The following is a 10,248-nucleotide window of genomic DNA, read 5'->3' as shown; positions in this document are numbered from 1 at the left end:
CCTGCCTCCAGGATTCAGTTACTTCCCACCAGGTCCCTCCCACAACACGTGGGAATTATGGGAGCTACAATTCAAGATGAGATTTGGGTGGGGACACAGCCAAGCCGTATCATACACACAGATTATTCACCTGAATTAAATACAAGCAAATAATAGAAAGAAGAAAAATATTAAATGAATATGAAATACTTTTCATAAACTTTATATATATGTTCACATTTGAACACACACAGACATAGTTTATGGTGGCTACACGAAAAGATTAGGTAGAAATAGGTCATTTCAATCTCTTCAACTAAATATAACTATTTAAATATCCAAAATAGATTCCTGAAATCTTTATATGTTTTTATTTGGATTCAGCAAAATCTTTTGCCTTTAAAATGTTAGCACCACAAAGCACCTCAGTAAGAGGATAATGAAACACTCAAAGGGTAATAAGTTCAGAAATCTCTCTCCATTTAAAAAGCTATTTCTTTATAAAAATTTTATTTTCCTTTTGATAGAATACAGAAATAAAACTCAAATTTTGCTTAGTGACATAGTAAAGTCATATTCAGGATATGGATTTTTACCCTACCAAAGAGGTGATAATGAAGACATGTAGGTTTCCCATTCAGCCTTTGTACTCAAAGTTTAAATTCAAAAAAAGAGAGACCCTGTATCTTAGAATACCTTCCCCTCTCCTAGCAACCACATTATTGAAATTCAAACTGCTAACATTCTAAAATCCCCTTTTTAAATAAGGATAGAACATGCTGAAGAAAAAAGTTACAACGAGAAAATATATGGGAACAAAATGCCTATGCAGTGCAGAAGTCTGAATAACTAAACCACTCAGAGTAGAGGAAAAAAGCAAGATTCCAAAGATCTAACAAAGTCAATTCTTAAAAACATATAAATCAGTTCCTACATTTTTTATTAAGTTCAGATTTCTCTGTCCTTAATCATATATTAAGATAATCTAAGATAAATTATCTTATATTTTGCAAAGCAGCCATAAGTATAAAAAATACTGGAAGAATAATCAGCATATTAAATTCATGAAGAATTTTTACAACGTGAAGAATTTTTAGAAAACGTATCTCCAAATAGAGTGTACAAAACATTTTCTAGTAATTGTTGCTTGAAACTAAATATTTAATTTTTAAAAATTATAATAGAAGCATACTAAATAATATGCCTAAATAAATCTAGAAAACAGCTCATTGTTTTCTACTATCAAAAATAAATGTATATATATTTATTCTAAAACATTGCAATTATATTAAATTTGACAAAAATAATAGCCACAGGAGGCACAGTTCTTGTAGTTTTTAAATGAGAACAAAATATTAAAGAATATGTTTATTTGGTGAGAAATATATTAAATAGTCTATTGCAGCAGGGTAGGGCACCATTAAATCCTCAAGTTTATTTTTTTATTTTTTATTTTTTTTTATTTTGAGACAGTTTCCCTCCCAGGCTGGCATACAATGGCTCAATCTTGGCTAACTGCAACCTCCACATGCCAGGTTCAAGCTATTTTACTGCCTCAGTCTCTCTAGCTGGGATTACAGAAGTCTGTCACCATGTCCAGCTATTTTTGTAATTTTAGTAGAGACAGGGTTTCACCATATTGGCCAGGCTGGTCTCAAACTCCTAACCTCAGTTGAGTCAATCCATCCACCTCAGCCTCCCAAAGTGCTGGGATTGCAGGCGTAAGTCACCACGCCTGGCCTCAAGTTTAATTCTTAAGTGAGTCAATCAGTTACAGTTCTGCTCAAAGCTTTGAGTGTACCTAAAATTTCATCCAACATCTATTATCTTTCATCATATCCTAAAATAGCTTGAAGATGTATATGATTTTATGAAAAAAATTCTAGAAAACAAAACAACAAAATTAAGGGCTTACATTTTAAAGCAACAATATTCATCTATAGTTGATGAATGCACAGAGTGAAAAAAATAGAATTTTGGTGAATTCTGAAACGGTTCCACCTTATTCAAACAAGTTGTATTAATGTATGTATACATTTCTTAATATATAAAATTCTCAAATTGCTACGAATACAAAAGCTTACAAGTTTCCAGTGAGAATAGGCTCTGTGAAAAACTTTGCTTGATTTGCTGTATATTGATTAATTTTGTCACTGTAAAACAAAAAGATATATTCTAATTGAAAAATATCAAACACAAAGTTTTGAATTATAAAAGCAGCCTCAAGCATATAATAATTTTTACCCAGCACCAAAATTAACATATTCAAAGTGTGTAAGCAAGCGTTGGGCACAGATAAAGCACTCTTTTCAAGGAGGATCCCAAAACTAACAGATGTAGCAACCAAAGCTATCATTTCCCTCCTATGTTAACATGTATATCGATTTTGGATTAAGAAGTTTTGACAATGTATGCAGAAACACAATTCACTAAAGGAAACTATTATGGTTTTGGAGATTTTCTTACTTTATATACTCTTGATTGCATTGAGAAAAAGTGATTTGTAGGCTTCTCCCTATTTTCAAGCCAGCCAGCCATCCTAAATTCGTAGATTTTATTTTAAATTATACCAAATCTAGACTGTGATATTATTGCCTGCTCCAAACAATGGCCTTTCCCTAGTTTATACCATTAACATTTTAATCAATGGTATTTATATTTGGTATTATTAGGAGGTCATTATAGTTTTACAGGAATGTCCAATTGAGATAATTTATTCACTCTCTTATGTTAATCTTTTTCTACGTAGCATCACATAAGATAATGGAGGTGTGATTTTTTTCAGTAATTTTTACTAGTTTAATAAATGACTTAAACAACCTCCTCATCCATATTCATTTTGAAATTATACTTAGTATGTTAATGTAAAAGAATAAGCATAATACCTCTGAATCTATTATGCATTACATTTCATGATTCTTTAATATTGTTTTGATCAGGGAATAAAGAAAAATATCTTTGACTAGTTTTGATATCCTGAAAGTTTATCATGTTTTTTTACTTGACTGAATAGCCTCTTACTTTGGGAAGTCCTTAATACTTTTACTTTAATCATAAAATTAATTGGTAGATTATCTCTTCATATATGTATGTGTTTGTATGTAGGCATGTGTATGTAGTAAATCAAAATAAGTTGAAAAACAATATTCTCTGATAACCTCTACATATTACAAGATAATTTTTATCTGGATAATTTATAGAATTTATATTTTCAAATAAATTTTATTTTTCAATTGTCTATACCACCACTGGCAAGCTCAAAGTCTCCCAATACACTCTTCATGGGCTTGTGGGCAACGGAAGATGATACAGAGGCCAATAATTTCCCCTTTGCCTGTTGATAATGGATAGGCGAGAGGCTTGCCAAAAAAAAAATCAGATCTTACTCCTCAGATCCCAAATCCTATAAATCAACAGATGCTGTCCCAAATATCAATAAGATGAAATTGAGATCTGAAAAGCCTTTGTGATAAGATGTCTCTAAATTGGTTCCTAAATATTTCTATTTCTAGTATTTGTACCTTGTGAAATGTTCTCTTTTTGAGTGTGACCTGGACTCTTTGAAATGCTACTAATTAGTAAAGTACTGCATATATAATGAGACATTACTTGGAAAACTACTTTACAAAACTGACTGTTGACTTTCATCTAAGGTACTCTTCCTCACTCCCTGGCTTGCTCACTTTCTGGGAAGACATTTGTCATACTGTGAGATACCCTATGAAAAATCTCAAACTGCAAGAAGTGAGAGGCTCCAGACAACAGCCAGGTAGAAACTGAGGCTTTTCATTCAAAATCTTTGAGGACCTAAATATTTCCATGAACCAAATAAATGAACTTGACATTCCACCCTCCCCAGGTTGCCCTTCAGATAAAACTCCAGCCCTGGCCAACAGCATGATTAAAAAAACAAGAAACGTTAGCCAGAGGTATTCAGCTGAGCCACTTGCAGTATTCAGTCATTAGAAACTTTTAAGTTGATCAATTTGGAGTAAATTGTTATGTAGCAACAGCAACAGATAACTGATATAATCTTCTACCCATTGTTAGGATATATGGAGCTTAAGGAAAAAATGCAGTTTTATAGAGATACAGTGAGAAACTGCAGAATGGCATGTGCAGGTGGAAATTAATTAGGGAATTGGGGCATGTGAATATACTTAAACTGTTTGAGCCTGCTAGGTACATACTTGCTTTAGTGGGATAAATACATTTTAAAAGTGCAGGATGGCACAGACATTTATATTTTTAATTCACTTATCTCATATTTTATTTCAGTGTTAACTACTCGTCTATGTCAAATCAATTATGCTCATTGGATTATTTTACTTTTATTCAAATTTTGTTATCTGGTACTTATTATATAGAATATGCAAATTGAAGTCCTGTCCTTTAGCAATCAATAAGGTAAAGGAGAAGAAAGACAGAAATAAGTAGAATTTTATGATACTTTGAGATACAAACAGACTTCGCTTTGCATAATAGTGTGAGACCATAAAAATTACTATGAAAGCTGAAACTGTGCAAATAAACCTTAATAATGAATGGGGAAAATTATGATTGTTCCATGACCTATAAAATATTTATTAAAAATTTTAAAATGCTCTTACTGTGGGTGCAAAAATATATAGAGAAATAAAAAAATAGTAAAACTAATATTTATTTACTACACTGTAATTTTTAAACTTAAAAAAATTAAATGTTTTATTTCTTTGTAAAAAAACGTATCAAGACTATTTTGAATATTGATTGCCTTCTTGTTGTACAACTTACACCACAAAGCAGGAATCTTTTTGTATGCCTTAGAGAATTGTTATATTCCTTTCTAAATTTGGATCAGCTCCCACTATTTTATTCTTTACACTTCCAACATTAAGAAATATCTTTGAGAGTTATTGGAATGTGAAGCTTTGTGTTGTTTTTGCTTCCTGTATGTCATCTCCAGTCTTTTACCATAATCAGCTTATTTATTTACATTGCTAAGTTCACCTTCACTAAATTAACTCTGGCTGCTTATTTAGAGCCTTTCAGTCAGTGGCAGCGTCGACCTTGCCGCAATCTGCCATTTCACCTGTAAAATCTATATAGTGTTACATATTATGTATTAAATAGAGATTATATATATTATAATATATTATATATGTGAAAGGAAAATAAACCTCAGGACTCCCAAATCACTAAGCCAAAGCAAAAGTCAAGCTGGGAGCTATGTCAGACAAACATACCTTCCATTATATTTCTAAATATGATTGCTGCAAATATAAAAAGCTACATATCTCCCTCATAATTTGCCCACAAGGAAATTCCTTGTGGGCAAAGGTCAGACAGAAGTCAAAGTCATCCCTCTGAGGCTCACCTGAGACAAATGCATATCTGATTGCTTCCTCTGCCCTATTGTTTATGTAAAAATGCAGATTCACTGAGCCAGACTAAATTGTGTGTTCAGTGGAAAGCTGATCAAGAACTCAAATTGTGTATTCAGTGGAAGGCTTTATCAAGGACTGAATATAATATAACCTTTGACTCTCATCTAATTATAACTTGGAAGCCCCCACTTAGAGTTGTCCCACCTTACTGGTCCAAATGAACATATATCTCACACATATTGATTAATGTCTCTTGTCTCCCTAAAATGTATAAAAGCAAGCTGTATTCCCCCCATTTTAGGCACATGTAATCAGGACCTCCTGCAGCTATGTCACAGGCATGTTCTTAACCTTGGCAAAATATTAAATAAACGTTCTAAATTGATTGAGACTTTTTTCAGATACTTTTTGGTTTACATAGGCAATAGTATATATAATACATTAATGGTATTATACTACTAATATATACTATACTCTATTAAAATTATTATATTACTATATAATGGTATTATATATAATATATGGTTTCATTTTTGTAAGATGTCATGTAAGTTTATCACTAGGAGATAAGAAAACAACACTACACATTTGTTATCTGTGTGTAAACTGAATCCCAAGAAAAGCTGTGATTAGTAATTGATAAGGACATGAGTCTATTGTATACATAGTAATTTGTGGGCTGCAGAAATGGCAGCAAGCTTTATACTTTATGCAGTTACAGTTTAAATTTTGTGGTAATTAAAAATTGCACTTTGTTGTTTGGGGACTGGTGTTATTTTCTCTAAGTCATGGAAACTGAAATTTGCACATATCATTTCCATGAAGAGTGAGGTTTTATTTGTTTAAAACCTGTACTTAGAGAACATCAAAGCCTAAAAAAAAATAGTAGCTCCGTCTATTTAAACTTACTTTTCTGGAGGAAACGGTTAAATCAGCATGCGCAGGTTGCTCAAACTCTACATATTCAGGAAAACAGAGTAGCTTGACAGTTTAGGAAGAAAGATAGTATCTGAGATCTTAGAGTATTTTGTTTGTTTGATAAGTATGTTTATGTATCCCTAAAGCTTCGGTCCTGAAGGACCAGTGTGATCAGGTAGTTTATGCTTATACTGTGATTTATGGTGGCTGAATGTATTCATCCTAAGGGACTGGAACCTGAGTAGCTGAAGTCAGTCATGCAGGGACTAGATGCCTATGTGGTAGGACCCTACATTAGTCCATTCTTATGTTGCTAATAAAGACATACCCCAAACTGGGTAATTTGTAAAGAAGAGAGCTTTAATTGACTCACTGTTTAGCATGGCTGGAGAGCCTCAGGAAACTTATAATCATGTCAAAAAGTGAAGCAAACACATCCTTCTTCACATAGCGGCAGCAAGGAGAAGTGAAGAGCAAAGAGAAAAATGCCCCTTATAAAACCATTAGATCTCATGAGAACTCACCACTATCAAAAGAGCAGAAGCATGAGGGTAACCATCCCCATGATTCAGTCATCTCTTACTGTGCCCCTCCCTCCACACATGGGATTATGGGACTACCAATTTAAGGTGGGATTTGGGTGAGGATACAGCCACACCATATCATTTTATCCCTGGCTCCTCCCAAATATCATATCCTCATAATTTAAAACACCATTATGCCTTTCCAATAGTCCCCCAAAGTAGTAACTCATGCCTGCATTAACTCAAAAGTCCAAGTCCAAAATGTCATCTGAGACATGGCAAGTCTCTTCCACCTATGAGACTGTAAAATCACAAGCAAGTACATCACTTCCTAGATATAATGGGTTTACAGGCATTGGATAAATACACCCTTTTAAAATGGAAGAAATTGGTCAAAACAAAGAGGCTACAGGGCCCGAGCAAGTCCAAAATCCAATAGAGCAGTCATTCAACCTTAAAGTTCCAAAATAATCTTCTTTGATTCCATGTCTCATATCCAGGTCAGGCGGATGCCAGAGGTGGGCTCCCATGGCTTTGAGCTTTGGCTCCCTTATGGCTTTGCAGGATATAGCCCCACCCCCAGTTACTTTCACAAGCTGGTGTTGAATGCATGAGACTTTTCCAGGCACACAGTGCAAGCTGTTGGTGGATCTACTATTCTGGGTTCTGGAGGATGATGTCCCTCTTCTCACAGCTCCGCAAGGCCATGCCAGTGGGGACTATGTCAGGGATTATGACCTAACTCTGTCTGGGGTTATGACCCCACATTTTCTTTGTCCACTGCTCTCACAGAGGTTCTCAGTGAGGGCTTCACACCTGTAGCAAATTTCTGCATTGACATCCAGGCATTTCCATACATCCTCTGAAATCTAGGTAGAGGTTCCCCAACATCAATTCTTTGCTTCTGTGTATCTGCACGCTCAACACCACGTGGAAGTTGCCAAGGCTTGGGACTTGAACCCTCTCAAGCCTCAGCCTGAGCTGTGCCTTTACCCCTTTTAGCCATGGCTAGAGTGGCTGGGACATAGGGCACCAAATCTCTAGGTTGCACACAGCAGGCGTGCCCTGGGCCCAGCCCAGGAAACCATATTTTTCCTCATAGGCCTCTGAGCCTGTTGATGGGAGAAACTACTGTGAAGGTATCAGATATGCCCCGGGGACATTTTCCCCATTGTCTTGGTGCTTAACATTCAGCCCCTTGTTACTTAGGCAAATTTCTGCAGCAGGCTTGAATTTCTCCTCAGAAAGTGGGTTTTCTTTTCTATCCCATTGTCAGGCTGCAAAATTTTCAAAGTTTTATGCTCTGTTTTCTCTTGAATGCTTTGACACTTAGTAATTTCTTCTGCCAAATACCCTAGAGTTCAAAGTGCCGCAGACCGCTAGGGCAGGAATAAAATGCCACCAGTCTCTTTGCATAGTAAGAATGACCTTTACTCCAGTTCCTAACAAATTCCTCATCTCCATCTGAGACCACCTCAGTTTGGACTTCATTGTCCATATCAGTATCAGCATTGTGGTCCAAGCTATTCACTAAGCCTCTAGGAAGTTTCAAACTTTTCCACATTTCCCTGTCTTCTTCTGAGCCCTCTAAACTGTTCCAACCTCTGCCTGTTACCCAATTTCAAAGTTGCTTCCAAATTTTGGGGTATCCTTTTAAGAGCACCTGAATCTCTATCACAAGAAGAGCAGCATGGGGGTAACTGCCTCCATGATTCAATTATCTCATACTGGATTCCTCCTACAATATGTGGAGATTATGGGAATTGCAAGTCAAGGTGAGATATGTGGGTGGGAACACAGTCAAAACATGTCAGACCCCAATTTGAGCTCTGGACACCCAAAGCTGCGTACATTTCTTTGATTGATGACACTTTAGCTTTCCATGTGTTGTCACAAGTTGTTGCTGGGAGATCTAAATGGGTCCTTGAAATTCTACCAACAGAAGACACCTAGAAGATTGAATCTGGTTTTACTTGGACCTTATCCCATAGACCTCTTCCTTTTGCTGATTGCAATCTATATTCTTTCACTCTTAAAAATGTAAACATGAGTATAACAACTTTCTTGAGTCCCTCTAGTGAATCACTGAGCCTGAAGTTAATCTTGGAGACCCTTGACATACCTGTGTATCTTCTGTCTTATGGCATTCCATCCTCTTCTTAAGCATTCTTTATTTTATATGAGACTATATATACATATATGTATATGTATGTATGTATATATAAAATATATATTTTTCTTTTTCAACTTTCATTGTAGGTTCTGAGGGTACATATGCAGGTATGCAGGTCTGTTACATAGGTAAATTACATTTCTCTGGGTTTGGTGCACAAATGATGTCATCACCCTTGTAGTGAGCATTGTACCTGATAGGAAGGTTTTTAACTCTCACTCTCCTCCCACCCTGCAAACTCAAGTAGGTTCTGGCATCTATTGTTCTTCTCTTTGTCTCTAAACATATGCAAGTTTAGCTGTCACTCATAAGAAAAGAAAAAGCAAATACTGCATGTTCTCTCTTATAAGTGAATTAGGATAATGGCCACCAATTTTTTTTTTTTTTTTTGAGATGGAGTTTTGTTCTTGTTGCCCAGGCTGGAGTACAATGGTGCAATCTCGGCTCACCATAACCTCTGTCTCCCAGGTTCAAGTGATTCTCCTGCCTCAACCTATCGAGTAGCTGGGATTGCAGGCATGTGCCACCAGGCCCGGCTAATTTTTGTATTTTTAGTAGAGACAGGATTTCTCCACATTGGTCAGGGTAGTCTTGAACTCCCAACCTCAGGTGATCTGCCTGCCTTGGCCTCCCAAAGTGCTGGGATTACGGGCATGAGCCACCGTTCCCGGCCTCCACAAAATATTTCTTATAGAAAAATGAAACAGCCATGATCCTTACCCACATGAAGCCTGATGAGAAAACAGAAAATTGGGGTAAACAATCCCATTAACAAAAACATGGTATTATTTTCAACTGGGTTAGTACTGGCTGAGAAAAATAGAAGTTGATGCAATTTTAGATAGGGAGGAAACATTTAGGAAAGTAGCATGTGAACAAGCACTAGGATAAAATATGGGGACAGTAAGATGTAAGAACAATAACTGAAACAACTCTGAGATGAGGATATTGAGAAAGCCACTGTGGCTTAAGCAGATTTAGTAAGAATCAGATTTGTAGAAAATATCTTTAGAGAGGTAGGTATAGGCCAATCATGGAGGATTTAGTTGAGTATAAAAGCCTTTCTTTGTTTTATATGTATGATGAAAGTAACAAAAGTTAATGTACATGTTAAATATATGATTATGGTGTCTCTGCACAGGATAAAATAAAAAGAGAGAACAGGTTAGCAGTATGGAGATTAAAAAGACAACAAAATTAAAGTGAAGATATCCAGCTACAGTTCCAACTGCGACTTGCAAGACTGTAATTTCACGTGTCAATAGAGATGTATATGTGGGAATACTTA

General features: G+C 35.6%; 1 long non-coding RNA gene across 1 annotated transcript in view; it reads left to right on the top strand.

Moving 5' to 3' along the window:
- The window catches only part of LOC105506916, a 9,365-nt gene extending 6,501 nt beyond the window's left edge, over positions 1–2,864 (top strand). The window contains exons 2-3 of the long non-coding RNA XR_001001012.1: positions 748–855; positions 1,453–2,864. This is a non-coding gene — a long non-coding RNA (uncharacterized LOC105506916). The remainder of the gene's footprint in view (positions 1–747; positions 856–1,452) is intronic.
- Positions 2,865–10,248: the final 7,384 nt, after the last annotated feature.

The sequence above is a fragment of the Colobus angolensis genome, unplaced genomic scaffold (assembly GCF_000951035.1).
Source record: "Colobus angolensis palliatus isolate OR3802 unplaced genomic scaffold, Cang.pa_1.0 Scaffold141, whole genome shotgun sequence".
Lineage (NCBI taxonomy): Eukaryota > Metazoa > Chordata > Mammalia > Primates > Cercopithecidae > Colobus > Colobus angolensis.
This window is presented reverse-complemented; position numbering and strand designations above follow the sequence as displayed.